The sequence below is a fragment of the Porites lutea genome, chromosome 9 (assembly GCF_958299795.1).
Source record: "Porites lutea chromosome 9, jaPorLute2.1, whole genome shotgun sequence".
Lineage (NCBI taxonomy): Eukaryota > Metazoa > Cnidaria > Anthozoa > Scleractinia > Poritidae > Porites > Porites lutea.
The window spans coordinates 21,979,510-21,987,474 of record NC_133209.1 but is presented as its reverse complement, the minus strand read 5'-3'; positions in this window follow the sequence as shown (position 1 = coordinate 21,987,474).

Sequence of the window (7,965 nt, the reverse complement as noted above, 5' to 3'; positions counted from 1 at the left end):
AAAAAGGCCGCTTGGATTCGGAGAAAATCGACAAAATCAATTTTCCTGGTTGGCGACTTGAAAATAACCAAAATTTGAGGCAAACTAAGGCGGTCTCAAAACTTCGCTCTCACGCAAAAAGGAAGAAAGCGTGGTAAACTATTCCCCGATAAATCAATTTATAAAGGGTTTTAGCCTTAGAATAGCGGTTAATTCTTATCTTAACGATCACGTGGAACGTAAACAATTTTGTTTACTGAAGAGGTTTGAATAAACGAAACTTGTCTTAAGGCTAAAATAAAGACTAGTGCGTGAAAGACTATTCGTAAAACTCCGTACAATCGTTATGAAGATTAATTTTGTTTTAGTTTTGGTTCTTTTTCAACTCAACGAAGTTTAAATTTAGACCTAAAGTCGCGATTTAATTTTTAGGCATGTGCTACACTTTGGTTTTCCCTGAAACTCAAGCTATAAGTTAGTTAAACATTGTACTAAAACATATGCAAGAACTGGCTTGGGTAATTTAATTTGCGCTTCAGACGAACCTTCTGAACTTGAACAAATTTTGAGTGAAATATGATACATTTGCATAATTCGCCAACGGCTTGCTGTTGCCGAAAGGGATCATTGGCATTTCTTGAGAAGAAACCTGACGTACCTCTATAGTACGATAGTTAATTTGCTAACATGCAATAGAAATTAACTTACCGTTATAGTTTGGGGCACTTGTTTTCTTTTTCTACTCTCGAGCTCCAAAATTCTGCTAACGCTAAGGCATTTCGTAATTTGACCTCTAACGAGAGGTCATTGGAGATGGGCCAGGTTATTAAAATGTCACTCAAACCGAATGACCGTTGTTATGATCTAAATTCTTAAGGTGGTTGAACAAAATTTTTCGCGAGGCAAATATCTTTTTAAGACATTTTCGGCGATTTGAAAGATGTTCTTACCATTGCGAATTCCTGTGCTCCATGATAACTTTTTTAAATCTATTTAAAGTTCGCGCGCGTGCCGCGTAGGTTATTTTTCTCTGTTGTTTCCGTGACCCGCGTGGTCTACTTTCACGTGACCGTGACATGTTTCGCCGCCAAGCATTTGAAGTTTGACAGCCATCATAGAAATTAGCGCCAGGAGCCGATACTAATCGGCTCCTGTTGTTGACGTATTTTTTATCAGTGCGTTCCGCTCATAATTTAGGAATGAATTTCATTTACAAAGGGATTGCAGTATTGGAGTCAAAACTCCACTTTGAGATGAAAGATTGAGATTTTCTAACGGCTGGTAGCCATTTAAAGCATCGAATGGTGAATTCTGACACACCGTGAAAGCCAAAGGCAAAGGTTATCACGCGCGAAACACGAAACCTTTAATAGGTGGTTGGCTGCAATTGTTTATGCAAATGTCCAAGATATTGTTTCTCTTTTTCCAGGAATGTTTTTCTTTTAGAAACAGTACATTTACTTTTAAGAATTATTCTTGCGAGTTTCAAACTGCATTACTTCTTAACGCCTAATACTTGCGATGAATATTTCGCCCTGCGATCACAGATCAGGTCAGATGCTTCAAGCTGTCAGACAATCGCTAACCTGGATGCCAGAGACTTTTTATGCGCGGTTTCCGGTTTCGGTCAATTCTTTATAGTGAGCGGTGTGCCCGCATTTGTCTAGCGCCCTCTCAAAATTCAAATGTTTGGCGGCCAAACATTCACGTTTGAACCCACTTTGAACCAATTTTCTCGTTACGTGTCCACGGTTGGATCTAAACGAAGGTATCACAACGTGCGGGTGTGCGTGGATGTCGCCGGAAGAGACAGTTGTTTTTGTACAATGTTTTTATACTGATGTAGCGCAGACCTCAATTAGCAATTTCCGTCGAGTCGGAACCGCTTCCACAAACCAGGACGGTTTTGCTCTTCGGCAGCTACTCTGGCCGCCAGATTTTTCCACGTAGAAATCTTTTGACTCTCGTCGGCGAAAATAATACCAAGTTTGCACGTCATATCGCTTGCTGTGTGTGATCGGCAGTGAAATGAATTACCCGCCAAGTTTATAATTACATGACGCCACTCAAACCGACCAGTAAGGTGGCGTCCTTAAAATAACCACGCAGTGTGACACAGAACCAAGAATAGATTGAAAATAATTTTCATGGAAAGAGGGTCATGTATGAGGGATTCGTTCTCTTAGATCATTCTCTCTTGCTTACAAGATACAGGGAGGAAGTGTGAGAAGACAAGGAGTCAGGTGTTGCGTGACAACTAACACCATCCTTCGAACCGAAAACAAAACTGTTTATACATTTCTTTGATGTTTCCAAAGTTACTTGTTCAATTATACAACAACTGAAAGGTTGCATAGTCTGGCTGCCAACAGTACTTGATTTAAAAGTGTAAAGTGGTGGTCAGTTTTCGGACACCTGCGTGTGTGACAAAAGCATTGACTATTAAGGAATTTGGAAAACATCAAAATCATACACCCTACCAGTACACACGAACACTGAGTAGGTTTTAAACTTTGGACAACCTGGTTAAATGATCTCGGAAGCGTTTTTTGTTCTGAGTGAAGAATCACAATAAAAATCACGTTATTTCATATGTATATTTTGGGGAAGGGTGGCTCTGAATCTTACTTGGGTACTACCTGGTAAGACTCCGATGGAAAGGCCGTTGAGGGGATAGAAGAATCCATCGAAACGGTTACGCTGTAACTCTTGCTAAAGGATGTTAGGTAAGCAATTCTCTCAAAGCCCTGTCTCCCCCTTTTCAAATGATTGCACAGGCTAACCAGCATCAAAAACTTACATTAGCACACGCAACTAAGACAATATTGCAAAGTAATTGGGGAAATGCTATCCAGGCAGGGCGGCCTTGTGGAGTGGTAGATGACGTAGCGTTATTTTCACGTCTACAAACCTCTCCTTGAGTGTGAAGACTTAAGGCATGAGTTTCAATTTCTAGTATCGAATATATACAATGAAAGAAACCTGGGGTCTAGAACGCTGACCTGTTCGTCTCTCATGGTCAGGTCTCTTAGTGCAAAATATAGGCTGGATCGTTAGAGACGTGATAAAAGTGTCAAATTTGGCACAGAGCTTCCTTAGCACCTGCCAATTAATACTGGAGGGGGTGCCCGTTACAAATGGTCCTAATTACAAATAAAAGGGGGGGGGGGTTAACTTTCATTTATAATAGCAGATTGGGTTCCCTGTGGTGAGTACTCTTCTTGTTTGATTTGGCTAAAAAACATTTGTTTCAAATTTTTAGGTTTTTAATTTGGTAATGTTTAGTTGTTGTCACACTATTCAAAGTAGTTATAAGTGTATATAATACTGACTAGTGCCCAGTCTCCACACGGTAAGTGTGGCCATGTTCACTGTGCGGCTATCGGTACTAAGACTTGCCAGTGATAATACCATTACATATCAATTTGAACAGATCACAAAGCCAGCTTTCAAAGATGTCATACAATAGCATAAACGACCGAATCGTTAAATTTTGACATGCCACATGAACGACCTCATGAACCGTAACTGACAACGCACCCACTTTGTAATTGTGAAACTACGATTAGATTATAATTTGCTTCGTTGGTAACCCTGTCCTTGAGATAATGATTAAAACATGTCAACCTCGTCCTCCGGGGGCAAAGGAGGAGCAAGAGTGGCACAGTTGGTTAGTGCGCAGCCTTCGGTGCGCAAGGTCCCGAGTTCGAAACCCGGTGTCAACACATCCATATTTCAACTTTGCTCCTTTCTGTGTAGATTTGACTAGGTTTAAATACCCTTGAAACGCAACATTAATGGAGAGAGGGGGCAAAAGGAGCGCACCATCGACCTCAGGTTTATCAGTTATTATCACTGTCACGAGTTATTGACGTAAAATATGGTCGCTTTACCTTTTTCTACCTTTTTATTAAGCCCTTGGGACGAGGTTGTAAAACATCCCTCTCCAAGAATTTTTGACACTCTTTATGTTTTACACATTTGCATCTAAAAAGAAGTGTATGAGGTCCCTGCATGCCTTAACACCTGTGGGGAGCTCATTCACTTCAGAGCCCTCGCACCAGAGTGTTAATGTAGGTCTATACGATCTTCCAAAAAAAAGGGAGGTCGTCGCATGCGTTAAAATTTACAAACAAACTAACTTCAGAAGAGCTGAAAGTTACTGGAACAAGGCCTCTTTTAGCCAACCAATGATGCATCATTTATGAAAATGAATGTAATTTGTTTGATGCAATTAGGCGAATACTCCGTGGTTACGAAATCTTACGATCATGAATTCCTTAAGAGCAATTCAATTACCAACTTTTCACAAAATAATACTGTGGAAAATTACAGAAAATACCAAAGAAAGCAAGTGTCAACAATAATTGTGGCCTGGTCCCTTATAATAATGGAGTGGTCATGATAAAGAAGCCCATCACCCCAACTTTGACCACTCAAACAGATTTCTGACAGATTACATACCGCAAAACTTTGCATTCACTTATGCCTATGCTGCCACACCAGGAGCCTAGAAATCGGCTCCTGGTCACACCTTGTTTTTATTGCTGAGTATCATTCTTGAAATTTAGAGATGGTGACAAAAACGAACACAAAAAAAGTCACAAAACGAAACGCATGAAACAACCGCAATCTAATATTCGTGTTACACCGATATAATGGCTCCCTTGGCTGCTATGCTGACGTTTTTGAAGATGGAAGTAGTATCACAGCTAGTCCCGGGTTAGGTATACCGTTTATTACCAGTTTCACGGTTCCTTAGAATTAGGGCCTGTTAACATAAAGGTGGGGGACCGGCCCCCAGGTAGGTGGGGTATAAAAATAACCCTCCTTTACATGCAATCTTATAACCCCGCTATCCTGGGGTGCACTTTCTCAAGATTACTGAATGGTCGCTGAGCACGTAAACAAGAAAAATGCTGGCAAACCTTGCTCCTCTTGCTGCAACCTTCAGTGTTGTGGCTTTCTATTGTTACTTTTAATAATTATGTGAAGCCACCCCGCGCCAAAGTGAATTTTGTGCGAATTTGATGTATCACGAACCCGACCCCGACTAGCCTGGGCTACCTTACCTTGAAACGTTGACATGGCAAAAGTTGACCTCAACTGAGAGGGTTACCCGGTGTGGCAGACCGGGCTACCCACCTTGAAGGGTCACCCCACGTATCATGTAAAAATGATCAAATTAAAATGAGAGATTATATGGACAGGCGGGTTACCCAACCTTAGTGGGTTACCATGCCTACCTGGGGTCCCCTTCCTCCATGTAAACAGGCCCTAACATTTAGGCCGCCCCTCTTTCTAGAGTTCCAGCAGTTAAACCATTCACCATTTATCATTTGAGTCAATCTTGTACCACTTGACGACTTGATAAGCTGTTATTATTTTTGGACATGAGTGCTTCAGTGCCAAATGTATGGGCTTCATGATAAACTGTGCTGTTTTTTGAAGCTTGGGCTAACTTGCTTCTGTTTTTCGTTTATGAGACCAGATTCTTTTTTGTTTGATTTTGGTTTGTAAAGCTTAGACAAACTGCGGGAATTGTAAATGATATAACTTGTGGCACGATGCTTGCTTCTCTGTCAAAACATGCACGAGCGTCCAGCAGATAAAGAGAGACTGAAAGGCATCCAGGCCTATGTTAAGCTGAAAAATTAATTACCTCCTTAGGAAAGAACTTTTTTGGGTCTGTCATTTCGTTATTTGCTCTTCATGAACAGCTGTCATAAAACCCTGATAATATGTGACACAACAGACTCTTTGACAATTTCTTTTTTCTGAAATTTTATCTGTGAACCGCTATCCCATACGCTTTCTTTAGCTTAAAGTGACAGGTAATACTTGATAAATAAGGCTTAAGCCACACAATAAGGCCTCCTCTAATTGAAATACATTAGAAAAGGAGAAGAGAACCCCAGAAGCTGCGTACTTGCAAGTTATGAAGCAAAGACAAGGCCATCTTAGAAATGACTTATGAAAATGTGGGCGGACTGTGGAATTGCTTTAAGGGCACGGTAATAATTAACTTAATTATACAGTCAATAAGCTAATAATGGATGGGAATGCCAGATGTTTGAGTGAAATTGTTGTTTACAACATCAGAACAGCATTATGAGTGATTTAAGGTATTAAATAACAATTTTCAATCAAAACACCGCAGGGACCCCAGCAGGTGAAATTTACAAAAAATAAATCCTGTTTAGCACGCTTCAGTGGGATATTTGCACTGGGCACCCCGCCCCCCCCCCCCCCCTTCCCCGATATACCGCAGATACAGCAAGTTAGAAAGCTGAAATCAAATGTGTTTACCAATGGGTTAGGCCCTGACGTCTTCAAATTCACGTTAAAAGGACACTGTTCAGGCAAAAACATTAAGTTTACTTTTCAGTAAATTCCGTCTTGCGGCCTTTGACAACGGACCAGGGGCCCATTTGTCCAAAGTCCCTATAACTTGTCGGGCCCGAAATCAAATATTCAAATCGAAATAAAAGGAATAAGAGGAGCGTGGGTCCTGGCTAGCAAAATTCTTCATTTTTTCATTAACTGATAGTTTTATCATGTTAGATGCAAAACTATTGAAATTTCTATCTTGCATGTAAACAACAACAGCTTTAGGGGCCCGTTAATTATCGGGACTTTCGAGAATTGAACGGACCCAGAAGCGGATGCAGCCTCCATATCCGTTTCATTGATGAATGCCAGAGAAAGTTATGGTCGGAGACTTTCTTTTCAAGAGTTCTGATCATGAATTTCTGACGAGCAACCAAGTTTCAGTCTCAAGACCGGTACCAAAGCGCACACTCAGAAAATGGCAAATGACCGAGAGTGAAACTGAAAAGCAACTATGCGAGTAAAGAAAGTAGTGGAAGCGTAAGGCAATAGTTGACAGGAGCACCCAACGACAGTTTCCTCCTAAATACATTGAAAACCCTTTTAGGGCGCCATATAATTATAACAACTGTTCGGTCATCCACAAGGGCAACTTTAGTAGTCTTTTCGATCGAAACTACAAGGGCTTCAATATTATTTTTTTTGAGAGTTTTGAATTTTTTTCTGATGCCTTCTCTATTACAAGTTTTGTATCCGAAAGTTTTAATTCTCTTTATATGGAGAAAACCTGTCTTAGTCCATCAGCTAGGGGGGTTGTATGGCTCACTTAAGGGGAACAAACAAAACATGTATAATCGAAATCTTTGAGTAAAAAGCATCACAAAAATGCATGATAGCAAGAATAGAGCGGTAGCTTTCACTTTGCAAATCGAATTTTAAATTTGCCACTTAAACCCTTATTTTGGTCACCATCTTGGATTTACAAACAAACCTTTGATTCCCTCTTAATTTAAACACACGATTCTTTTAAAGAAGATTTGAACTACTAGGTATCTGAGATATTATTTTAGCATTGTTAAAGTTAGTTAAAATGTGATGACGTCATATATGACGTCACAGTGACCGCTATTTTACTTTTAAAATTAGCCTATTCAACTGATATCTCAATCATCTCAATAAGAAAATTGCCATTAACATTAATTTAACATAGCAAGTTCTTCTTTTTCACATTACAAACCTGTTTTGTGTTGCAATGGGCAAATTTGACTTTCTTATGAGGAAAAAGGCCAATTCGAAACAAATTGGTAACTTTCTTTAACCCTTTGGTGAAGGCCGGCGAGTTGCGAAAAAAACGCATTTTTCCCCAATTCCTCTTGTATGGATTGGCTTTCGGCTAATTAGCAAGGCTAAAAGAATGGCTAAAAATGATTTTTACATCAAAAAAGGCATATTTTCAGACTAATCGGACGTAATTAAACGGCTTTTTTTGTTTAGAGCTATTGTAACTTCGTTTTCTACGGCAAGTAAAACAGACCCCTACCAAGAGGCCAGGCAATAAGGCACGAATAAGAGCAGATAACTTGCTCGGGGGAGGTGGCAAGGGGGGTGGGTGCGCTAAAGGGAAGTCTTGGCAGAGCTGTGCCGCCGAGACCTTCA